Source organism: Arachis ipaensis, chromosome B4, assembly GCF_059453495.1.
Source record: "Arachis ipaensis isolate K30076 ecotype BB chromosome B4, ASM5945349v1, whole genome shotgun sequence".
NCBI classification, from domain to species: domain Eukaryota; kingdom Viridiplantae; phylum Streptophyta; class Magnoliopsida; order Fabales; family Fabaceae; genus Arachis; species Arachis ipaensis.
Window position 1 is genome coordinate 36,903,746 of NC_142439.1, and position 12,304 is coordinate 36,916,049.

The window sequence follows — 12,304 nt, forward strand, 5'->3', positions numbered from 1 at the left end:
TGGGCCACTAAAATCCGCAGTCTAAAATTTTTCTTGCAATTATTTGAGGACCAAAGTGTCCACCACTCAGTGGCATGCCTCTAAAATAGACTGGATTTCGGATTGTGGAACACACCTTCTAATTATTTGGTCAGCACCACATCTCCACAAATATGGGTCATCCCATATGTAGTACTTGGACTCGCTCTTGAGCTTGTCCTTTTGATGTTTAGAAAAATTTGGAGGAAAGGTACGACTAACCAAATAATTAGCTATGGGTACATACCAAGGAACCACCTCAGATATTGCTTGCAAGCTATCAAGTGGAAATGCATCATTAATAGGAGTGGAGTCACTTTTAATATGTTCTAGGCGACTCAAGTGGGCCGCCACTAAATTTTGGGAACCACTCCTATCTTTGATTTCCAAATCAAACTCTTGCAATAGCAGTATTCAACAGATTAACCTTGGTTTTGACTCTTTCTTAGCTAGCAAGTATTTCAAAGCCGCATGGTCTGAATATACTACCACTTTAGTTCCAAGTAAATAAGTCTGGAATTTATCCAAGGAAAAAAAAATTGCTAAAAGTTCTTTTTCAGTGGTAGTATAGTTAGACTGGGTATCATCTAAAGTTTTAGAAGCATAAGCTATAATATAGGGATCCTTACCTTCGCGCTGAGTCAGAGCCGCTCCTACCGCATAGTTAGATGCGTCGCACATAATCTCGAACGGCCTACTCTAGTCAGGCCCTCTCATAGTAGGATCTTGTGTTAAGGCAATCTTCAGCTTGTCAAATTCTTCCATGCACTCTTCACTCAAGTCAAACTCTACGTCTTTCTACAGCAGACGGGAAAGGGGTAGTGCAACCTTACTGAAGTTCTTGATAAAACGTCGGTAGAAACTTGCATAACCAAGAAAAGAACGGACTTCCCTCACAGAGGAGGGGTAAGGTAAACCAGATATAACATCAGCCTTTGCAGGATCAATAGATATACCAGTATTAGAAACAACATGATCTAGAACAATACCTTGTTTTACCATAAAATGACATTTTTCAAAATTCAGCACAAGGTTTGAACTAGCACATCGTTCTAATACTCAAGCAAGATTATCCAAACAAAGGTCAAAGAAATCACCATAGACACTAAAATCATCCATAAAAACTTCTATACAGTCCTCAAGAAGATCCGAGAAGATACTCATCATGCACTTTTGAAACATAGCTGGTGCATTACATAAACTAAAAGGCATTCTTTTATATGCATATGTTCCAAAGGGACATGTAAAAGTAGTTTTCTCTTGGTCTTCTGGAGCAATATGGATTTGAAAATAACCAGTATAGCCATCTAAAAAGCGATAGTGTGATTTACCTGACAGGTGATCAAGCATTTGATCGATGAAAGGTAGTGGATAGTGATCCTTGCGAGTGGTCAAGTTCAAGCGCCTGTAGTCGATGCACACTCTCCATGAATTCTGCACCCTTGTAGCCATGATTTCCCCATGCTCATTCTTCACTATGGTGACGCCGGACTTCTTTGGAACCACTTGTACTGGACTAACCCACTCGCTATCCGAGATTGGATAGATAATGTCGGCTTCAAGCAGTCGGGTCACTTCCTTCTTCACAACTTCTAGAATTGTGGGATTCAACCGCCTTTGAGGTTGACGAATAGGCTTGGCTCCCTCCTCTAGGAAAATGCAGTGCTAAAAAATTTGAGGGCTTATACCTACTATGTCCGCCAAACTCCACCCAATAGCTTTCTTATTTCTTCTCAGTACATTAAGCAATCGCTCCTTTTGTTGGGTAGTAAGCTCCTTTACAATGATCACTGGGAGTTTTTTATTGTCTTCAAGATAAGCATACTTGAGGTGAGGTGGAAGGGGCTTCAACTCCATATTCATTTCATGGCTTGACACTTGATCATCCGGAATCACAGGAGGTGGCAAGGTGTCTTCAGTATATTCAGGAGATTTCCCCACACTTGCACCTAGAACCATGTTCTTTTCATCAACTATATCATGGTGAACTTTAGCCACAATGTCATCAATCATATCACACCAGAAAATAGAGTGGTCTTCCGGTGGATGCTTCATAGCTTCATCAAGGTTGAAACTCACTGCTCTTCCATCAATCTCAAAGGAGTAGGTACCCAATAAGGCATCCAATTTAAATCGAGAAGTCTTCAAGAACGCCCTCCCAAGCAAGATAGATGATGCTCTTCCAGAGTTATTAGGGGGCATCTTAAGTATGTAGAAGTCAATGGGAAAAGTCAACTCCTTAATGCTCACCAAGACGTCTTCCGCAATGCCAACCATAAAAATTATGCTTTTATCTGCCAAAACAAAATGGGCTGCCGACCTTTTCAATGGTGGAAGCTTCAATGCATCATATACAGATAGCGGCATAATTCTGACACAAGCGCCTAAGTCACACATGCAGTCAACAAACTGTATACCACCTATAGTGCAAGTAACCATACAAGGACCGAGATCACCACATTTCTCCGGTATAGCACCCATCAAAGCAGAAAACGAGCTACCCAAAGGAATAGTTTCTAAATCATGAATCTTCTCCTTATTCATGCACAAATCCTTTAGAAACTTAGCATACTTAGGAACTTGACGAATAGCATCAAAAAGGAGAATAGTTACCTCAACCTTTTTGAAGATATCCACCATTTTGGGATCTAGCTCCATTTGCTTTTTAGTCCTCCTAGCTAGGTGTAGAAAAGGAATGTGAATGGCCTCTTTCAAAACATTGTCTTCCTTAGAAACTCCATTCCTTGGTTGAGCAACTTCTTCTTCAACCGCCTCTTGTACCTCATCCTCGTCCTCCACATCTTCTACCTCAATAATGTCTTCATCTTGAGTGGCTTCTTTTGAGTTTGACTCCTCGGAACTGATGCCAGGGCATCTTAGGCTAGTTTCACTAGCCTTTTTCTTTGTTTTTAATAGGTTATATGCACTTTTTTGAGATATAAATAAGCAATTGGGTTAGAAATTCATGTATACCTAGATTCATCTAACCATGGTTAATTTGATGCAATTTCATGAGAATTATGCTATAATTACCTGTGTGCTGAGAATGATGAGAATTCTCATGACTTTAGCAAGGCTTTGATGCATGTATTGGTTGATGATAGGTGAAGGAAAGCATGGGAGGAAGTTGAAGAAGGAGCATGGAAAGGATGAACAAGAAGCAATGTTGGTGGCCAAGTTGGACCACCAACGTTGCCTCAAACATTGAGAAGGAAGCAGAGCAAGATTCTGCATAATCTGCTGGTGCCCACGTTGGAGGGAACATTGGCAATCCAACGTTACCCCCAACGTTGTGAATAAATGAGCTTTCTGGAGATTTTGAAAATCTGTAACGACGCACACGCGTGGATTGGAAATTCTGACAATCCACGCGCACGCGTAGCTGACGCATACGCGTGGATGGGTAACGTTAGACCCCAAACGCTACCTTAAACGTTGGTGGCCAACGTGCGCGATTGTGAACTCAAAATTCTGAATTTGAAAAAGCGCAACGACGCGTACGTGTCTATAGCACATACGCGCGGGCCTAACTTTTGAGGATCCACATGCACGCGTGCAGCACGCGCACGTTTGGATAGGCCAACGTTGGAGGGAACGTTGCCAGTCCAATGCTGAGTCCAACGTTCTTCTACACGCTTTTAAAACTGGAAATGAGATTTTTGCATCCACGCGTACGCGTAGCGTACCCGCACACGTGGATAGAGGAACGTTGGCACTCCAACATTGAGTCAAACGCCAATGACAGCAAGCAGAACTGGTTTTGTAGAGACGCATTTGAGTCAACGTTGGCCATCAAACGTAGACTCCAACGTAAGCAGCAGAATTATGCAATTCAAACAGAATTTCTCTCAACAGCAAGAGAAACCAATTGGAGCAACTTCAACCTAATTCAATCAAGGCCAAAAGTCCAATTCAGAAATTGAAGATCAATGGAAGAAAGTGTATAAATAGTTTAGAATTTAAGTTAGATGGGACTTTTCACTAATTTTTACTTTTGGGTTCATTTTTAATTTTCTGCAATTCCGCAATGTATCTTTAACTTCTATTTTCCATTTTGAGAGTTATGAACAACTAAACCCCTTTCATTGGGTTAGGGAGCTCTATTGTAATTCAATGGATCAATAGTAATTTTCATATTCTTCTTCTTTCTTTTCTCTTGATTTTTGTTAGAAAGCTTTCGATCTTAATTCAATTGGATAGTTGTCTTGACAGAGAAGCTATCCATAATTGAAATTCTTCGGATCCTTGAGAGAGGGATGAAAAATTCATGCTAGAATTGCTTGCTCACATTGGATTAGATTGGGGGTTGGATGGATATTGTGACATTTAATCCTACCAATACTTTGATCTATGAATTTGTGTGGTATAGTCAGTGACCGAACTTCAACTCTTCTCATGTGCAATTAAATCAAGACATTGGGCAATTTTTCATGCTTAGAGAGATTGGTGAGCCAAGACATTGGGATCCAATCATCTAAGATTGCCAAGCAATGTCAATGAATGCATTGATTGAGGAAAAGATGAAAATGATTTGATCCGAGGAGTTCAATATCTCCCAAAACCCAATGAACCCCCTACTCTGATCTTACCCATTCTTTTATATTCTGCTTCTTTAATTTCATGCTAAATTCTCATTCCCATTTAATTTCATGCAATTTAAGCTTCTGCCATTTAATTTTCTGCAATTTAATTTCTGTCATTTAATTCCTTGCAATTTAAGTTTCCCGCCAATTTTACTTTCTGCAATCCCAATTAAATTCTGATTTTGCTCAACTAGAATAATTCTCCAATTAACATTGATCAACCAACCAATCCCTATGGGATTTGACCTCACTCTACAGTGAGTTTTTACTTGACAACAATCCGGTGCACTTGCTGGTAGAAAATTGTTGAGAGACGGTTTTCGAGTGAATCAAGTTTATGGCGCCGTTACCGGGGATTGGTTTTGTATTGATAATTACTAAATTGGAGGATAACTAGATTGAGCACTTTTCTTTTATTTTGATTCATTGAATTTTAATTTCAGCTGTCAATTTTGTTTTCTGCAACTTTAGTTGTTTCTCTTTAATTTTCCTTTATTTCTTTACTTTCCAACAGAACTATTCCATTAACTCATTAACTGTTTGATAAATTGCTCTAACCAAGCTAACTATACTCTATTTTAGTAGACTCTGTACTTGCTGTTTCTTGTACTTGTTCATTGTATGACAGGTAGGAGAAAGGAAACCTCAACCTCATTTGACAGTGAACCAGAAAGAACTTTTCTGAGATTAAGGAGGGAAGCAAGAGGAAAGAGGGCTGTTGGTGCAAAAGAAGAGGAGGAAGACTTGGACATAACCATGGAGGATGATATGGAAAATCATCATGAAGGAGAGGTGAACAATCATGCCAAAGGAGGTGCAGCCACCCCTGCTGGACAAGAAAGGAGAGTTCTGGGATCATACATCAATCCAAACCCAAAAAATTGTGGTAGCAGCATTCAAAAGCCAACTATCCATGCTAATAGTTTCGAATTGAAGCCTCAGCTCATAACTCTTGTGCAAAACAACTGTTCTTTTGGAGGAAGTGCCCAAGAGGACCCTAATGATCATCTCACTAAATTCCTAAGGATATGTGACACAGTTAAATCTAATGGTGTTCATCCTGACACCTATAGGTTGTTGCTATTTCCATTTTATTTGAGGTACAAAGCATCAAAATGGCTAGAATCATTTCCAAAGGAGAGCCTCACAACTTGGGAGGATGTAGTGAATAGATTCTTAGAAGGGTTCTACCCTCCACAAAAAGTAAACAGGCTCAGAACTAAAGTGTAGACATTCAGACAGTAGGATCGTGAGACTATTTATGAAGCATAGGAGAGATTCAAAGATTTGACAAGGAAATGCCCCTCTGATATGTTTAATGAGTGGGTGCAACTTCATATCTTTTATGAAGGGCTGAATTGTGAATCAAAGAAAGTTGTAGACTATTCATCTGGAGGTTCCCTTAACAAGAAGAAGACCATTGAAGAAGCCATTGATGTTATAGAGACAGTGGCTAACAATGAGTACTTTTATGCTTCAGACAGAAGCAAAAACAGGGGAGTCACGGAATTAAACCATATGGATGCAATCCTGGCCCAGAATAAGATGATCACCAAGCAACTGGCTGAATTGACCAAGCAAATGGAGAAGAATCAGGCTGCAGCCATCCACACTCAACCATCACCTCAAGGAGAGTTGGACACAGAAGAATGAGTTAACTGGGAGGAAGCTAATTACATTGGAAATGCATCTAGACAATCTCATGATCCATATTCTAAAACCTATAACCCTGGTTGGAAGAACCACCCAAACTTTGGGTGGAAAAACCAACAAAACCAAGGCCAAGACCACAGACCCCATAATCCAAACCAGTATAACAACTCCACTCACCAACACTCCAACTAAAGACCATACCAGACCACACAAAACACTTACTCACAACCACCTTACCAAAACCACAATAACCATTCTCAATACCCTAATCCCAACCAACTATCACCACATGATGATGACAGAATGTCCAAAATGGAAACTATGCTTGCAAATCTTTGCAAGAAATCTGAAGACATGAAAAAATTTAAGGAAGAAGTGAGAGGTAGTATAAAAAGTTGAGGAGAGGTTATTAAGAATCTCGAATCTCAGGTAGGACATCTTTCACAGTAGATTCTGAAGTCCACTGATAGTTTTCCAAGTGACACTGAGAAAAATCCAAGAGGAGAAATGAAGAAGGTGAGATAGGAAGAGTGTAAGGCAGTTACTCTTGCAAATAAAGAAATCCTGGAAGAAGATACCAGCAAGCAAATAAAGCACAGCCAAGGAAGTTCCCAGGGTAACTTGAAGAAAAAGTAACAAGGAACTGGATCTGTACAGAGAAAAGAATTAATCAGGAAGGAAATGCTGAAACCTTATATGCCAAGGGCACCATTTCCCCAGAGACTCAGGGGAAGTGAGAAAGAAGAGTCATATTCAAGATTCCTAGACATGTTTGCATCCCTCAGTATCAACATCCCCTTCATCAAAACTCTCCAACGGATGCCTACATACATCAAGTGCATGAAAAAGCTGCTGACCAAGAAAGCAACCTTAAAAGGGGGACAAACAGTGATAATGAACAAGGAATATAGTGCCCTCATCAAGAAGGACATAATCCTGAAGAAAAAAGATCCAGGGAGCTTTCATATTCCCTGTACCATAGGAGAGACAAAAATTGACAGAGGATTTTGTGATCTAGGAGCTAGCATAAATGTGATGCATCTGTCTCTTATGAAGAAGTTGCAAATCAATGAGCTAAGATCCACGGATGTAATCATCCAATTGGCTGATAAAACTCAGAAGCAAGCCGAAGGAGTAGTAGAGAATGTATTGGTCAAAGTGGGAAATTACTTTCCTTCCCACTGACTTTGTTATTCTGGACATGGAAGAAAGTTACCTCCATCCCATTATTCTGGGGAGACCATTTCTAGCCACTGTTAGGGCACTAATAGATGTGGAACAAGGAGAGTTAATCCTGGGAATACATGATGAACATCTCACCTTCCATGCTTTCAAACCTAAATCTGAATCTGAGCCAGAACCTAAAGAGCTGAAGGATGATCCCAAAGCAACAGTGAATCAGAAGCTAAACCCCTGAAACAATCCTTGGTGAACAAGCAAGAATTTCAAGAGATAAAGCAACCAAGAGAAGCTAACAAGAAACTTCCTAACACAAGAGACACTGGAGCACTACTGGAAGAAGAGAAAAGAGTGGTGAAGAAATTGCCAAGAGGATGGAGAAATAAGAAATTCCTACAGAAGGTTTTTTCCCTGGAAACAAGGTGATATCCACCCACCATCCACTAATCTCAACACAGCTTCCAACACTTCTATCTCAGTTACCTCAAGTGTTCACAGTCAAAAAGGTCCTTTCCTTGGAACATGTAGAGATCATCAAGGAGTCAAGTGGAGAAAGCTTCACTGTGAGGGGAGAAGATTTGAGGCATTACAATCCGCCCTAACAGTAAACCAACTGTCAAGCTAATGACGCTAAAGAAGTGCTCCATGGGAGGCAGCCTATGATTTAGTTTCCTTGCTTTTAATGCTTCAGTATGAATAATAATTGTTGCTCGAACATAAATTCAAGCTCTCATAGACAAATTTGACAACTATCCATGACATTGTGAAGCATATGATCCAATTCTAAGTTTGGTGTGCCTACAGGCACACTAAGATGCCTTTCAAAAATGATGATCATATTGCCATTTTGACATGTGTTTCTTGGAGTATATAGCCAAACGTTAAGTTTGGTGTTCTATATATTGTAAGAACAAGTCATGAGAGTCAAAGTTCTTTTGAGTCTTGAAATTCATGAAAGTGCAACCATGTTTATAATTTTTAGTTCATGTTTAAAGATAGAAAAATAAAGTGTTTCTCATGATGGTTTAACCAAAGGTGACACTAATCCCATTGAGATCTCAATGACAATACTTGGAGGAAGTAACACTTTGAACCATATAGCCAAACACTAAGTTTGGTGTCCTCCAAGACTATATAAGAGCACAAAAGGAGCCACGGTTGGTTGAACAATCATAAGGAATACTAGTCAATTTTTTTAGCTTTGAGTATTAATTGTCATGTACTTGCCGCCACTTGTTAGTATTCACTTCTTTTGCTTTATTATGATGGATAGGTATGCAGAGGAACTATTTAATGAAAGGGACAAGGCAATGAATGGTAAAGATAGCATGAAGACAAAAAGTAGGTCACATAGTTTGGAAGGGAACTTCTTGGGAATCAGAATCTGCACATCTTGAGAAGAGACACCCAGAAAACCAAAAGGATATGCTCAATGGAGAGGCAACTTTTGTCTTCATTCAACCTTGCATGCACACCCTTCATTCATAACATTTCCCAAAGAATCCTAACCATCCATTCTTCATTAAAGCTTACTATAATTGGCCTCTCTTGGACCGTGCGTATGAACTAAGGTTTTCATACTTCTTATACTCTAAAAAAATTTAGCTCTTGTGTTCTCCAAAGCCAAAGCCCAACAATCGGGTTTATGTGTAGCAAATCATCCTTGTTCACTTGCTTCCACAACGTTACCTAGCTTTTAAACCACCTTTTCATCGAGAGTGCATCATACTAGCCATCCCTCTTCATAAACCTTTGACCTCTATTCGGGTAATCATCAAGAAAGATATGGCATCTTCTTCAAGTTTCAAGAGAAGGAGAGAAAAGGAACCCATTACTAAAGAAAGTGAAAATGACTATAATCAATGGAAGTTCATATCATGGTTCCACCAAATGCAACTTGGGTGGATGAATGACAAAAAAAATATATCCAGAAATCCCTTTCCAGCTACCTGACGATGGATGCCCGGAAATAAAAGCCAAGATCAGAAAGAGAAAATGGGAAGAGCTTACCTCATTGATCACCAGGATTAATGCAAACATCATAAGGGAGTTTTATGCTAACACTACAAGGCTTGATATGACCAGTGCCCCAACTTACAAGAGTAATGTATGGGGTGTGAAAGTAGACTTTAGTCCGAAGACCATCATGAAGGTCTTAGGACTGAGGCCAGCACATTTTGATGAGCCAGGGTACCAAGAAAGAGTGAATGGGAACCCAGATTATGATGAAATCTCTAGTGATATCTGTATGGTTAATGCTGACTGGGAGAGGGATAATCAGGGAGGGCACAAGTTCTTGAAAAGAGGAGATCTCATCCCTGAAGCAAAAGGCTGGTATGAGCTTATAAAGAGATCAATTCTGGGCACAGTGAACACCTCGGAAGTTAACAAGAAAAGGGCTGTCATGCTACACTGTATAATGGTGGAAGGAGAGATAAAAGTTTACGAGATCATTGCAAATGATATTCAAAAGGTTGCAGAGAAAAATTCTGCTGAAACTTGGCTCCATTACCCAAGCACCATTATGCGGTTATGCATGAAGGCCAGAGTGCCACTGGAGAACGCAAACCCAACATGGCTGCATCCAGGCATGCCTATGACCCTCGAAAGGATGATGAATGTCACAGAGGCACAACAAAGTCGAAGACCACAAAGGATGCGAAGGAGAAAAGAACCACGGGAGGAAGAAGAACAAGAAGAAGAACAAGAAGAAGAGCAACAATTCCAACCACAAACCAACATGGACATGGGCCGGATGCAAGAAGCAATTTAAAGGCTTTCCGAACAGTACATGAGAGTTCAAGAGAAACAAGAGGAATTCCATTCGCAATACATGAGAGCTCAAGCGAGACAAGAGGAGCTTCAGTTGAGAATGCTGAGCCAGCAGAGAGATTTTGAGTCAAGATCTCTGGTCATGCAAAGAGAACAAGCTTCACAATTTCAAGAAACTTTCAACCAGCTGGCCCAACATCAAGTTGGTAATATGAGAGCTTTCAAGGAATTCACAACTCTGCAGGATGCAAGATATGAAGTTCAAGCTAATTATAACATAAATTCTCAAATCAAGCTCAACTATATGGCGGAACATCTACCTGGTCTGAACCCAGCATTTCCAAATTATGATCAATACTTCAAGGAAAGAAGTGAGATTGAAGTAGACAAAGCAATACGCCTTGAAGACAGAGTGGAAAAGACAATGAAGAAAGCTGGATTCTGGACAAATTTAAAGGGAAATGGCAAGGGAGAAACGAGTAAGCAAGCAGGATGGAAGAAGAAGAAAGACAAACAGGATGAAAAATGAAAGGTGGACTTGCTCCTTGTTTATCATATTCAATAAAGAAAGAACATGCCTATTTTAGTTAATAGTCAACTTTTAGCTTATGTCATTTTGCATTCAGTTGTGTTTGATTTTGCAATAAATGTGCTAGCCTAGGTGTGTGTGTTTTCACTTGTTTAAATGCTTGTCTTATCCCCTACCCTTTTTCAGTTTGAATAAAAGAAATGTTTGAACAGAAGTGGAATAGTTCCTTTTTGGCAAGGAAGTGAAATAACAGTAAGCGGTGGTATATATGTCTGATTGTGTAGTAGCTCACTTATAATGAATAAAATGGTAGATTGTCCCCCTTTTAGTGTAAACTAGCATGTTGTCTATGAATCTTAGCAAATAAAATTCCTTGGATGAAAGAAAAACAAATAAAAAGAAAGAAAAAGAAAAGCCAAAAGTGGCAACAAAAACAGAAGAAAGCAAAGAATAAGGCTAGACACCAATAGCTTTGACCTTAGGACATATGCCTGTGGTGTCTTTGTACTAGGATCTGCTTGGATGATTAGGTTCTATGGAGTGCTTTAACACTTGGTAACTTGGGTTAACTAACCCGGGATTATCAACCGAAAATCCATTATCAAGAACAACCTAGTTACAGGACATTTAGTAACTCAAAGAGGTGCTGGGCACCAATGTCTTAAGAAGAATTGTGAGCCAAGTGTTTGTAGTGAATATGTGTTGAGTGCAAATAAGCTAAGAAACTGCTACAACACATGACACTGAGCTGCTAGAATCAAAGAATAAGTTAACAGAAAAAGAAAATAAAGAAAAGCAATTACCAAGGATGAGTGAATAATAAGAGGTCATAGCAGTATGATAGTTGATGCTTAAAGAAGACATTCTATTCCTATGGATCAATAAGAAGTGAGCTACAACAGTTTCTGCATAAAACCCCATGAACTACTAATAATGACTTGCTGATATAAACATCACTTTCTGTTTCATTCTTTCTTCTCAATAATTCAGTGCTTGCTTAGGGACAAGCAAGATTTAAGTTTGGTGTTGTGATGCCAGGGCATCTTAGGCTAGTTTCACTAGCCTTTTTCTTTGTTTTTAATAGGTTTTATGCACTTTCTTGAGATATAAGTAAGCAATTGGGTTAGAAATTCATGTATGCCTAGATTCATCTAACCATGATTAATATGGTGCAATTTCATGAGAATTATGCTATAATTACCTGTGTTCTGAGAATGATGAGAATTCTCATGACTTTAGCAAGGCTTTGATGCATGTATTGGTTGATGATAGGTGAAGGAAAGCATGGGAGGAAGTTGAAGAAGGATCATGGAAAGGATGAACAAGAAACAATGTTGGTGGCCAAGTTGGACCACCAACGTTGCCTCAAAGTTGAGAAGGAAGCAGAGCAAGATTCTGCATAATCTGTTGGTGCCCACGTTGGAGGGAATGTTGGCAATCCAACGTTACCCCCAACGTTGTGAATAAATGAGCTTTCTGGAGATTTTGAAAATCTATAACGACGCGCACGCGTAGCTGACGCGTACGCGTGGATGGGTAACGTTGGACTCCAAACGCTACCTCAAACGTT

At 39.6% G+C, this 12,304-nt stretch overlaps 1 non-coding gene across 1 annotated transcript; it reads right to left on the reverse strand.

Moving 5' to 3' along the window:
* Positions 1–5,810: 5,810 nt before the first annotated feature.
* LOC148567205 (small nucleolar RNA R71) lies at positions 5,811–5,914 on the reverse strand. Its single transcript, XR_015882773.1, has one exon. It is a non-coding gene; the product is annotated as a small nucleolar RNA R71 (small nucleolar RNA).
* Positions 5,915–12,304: the final 6,390 nt, after the last annotated feature.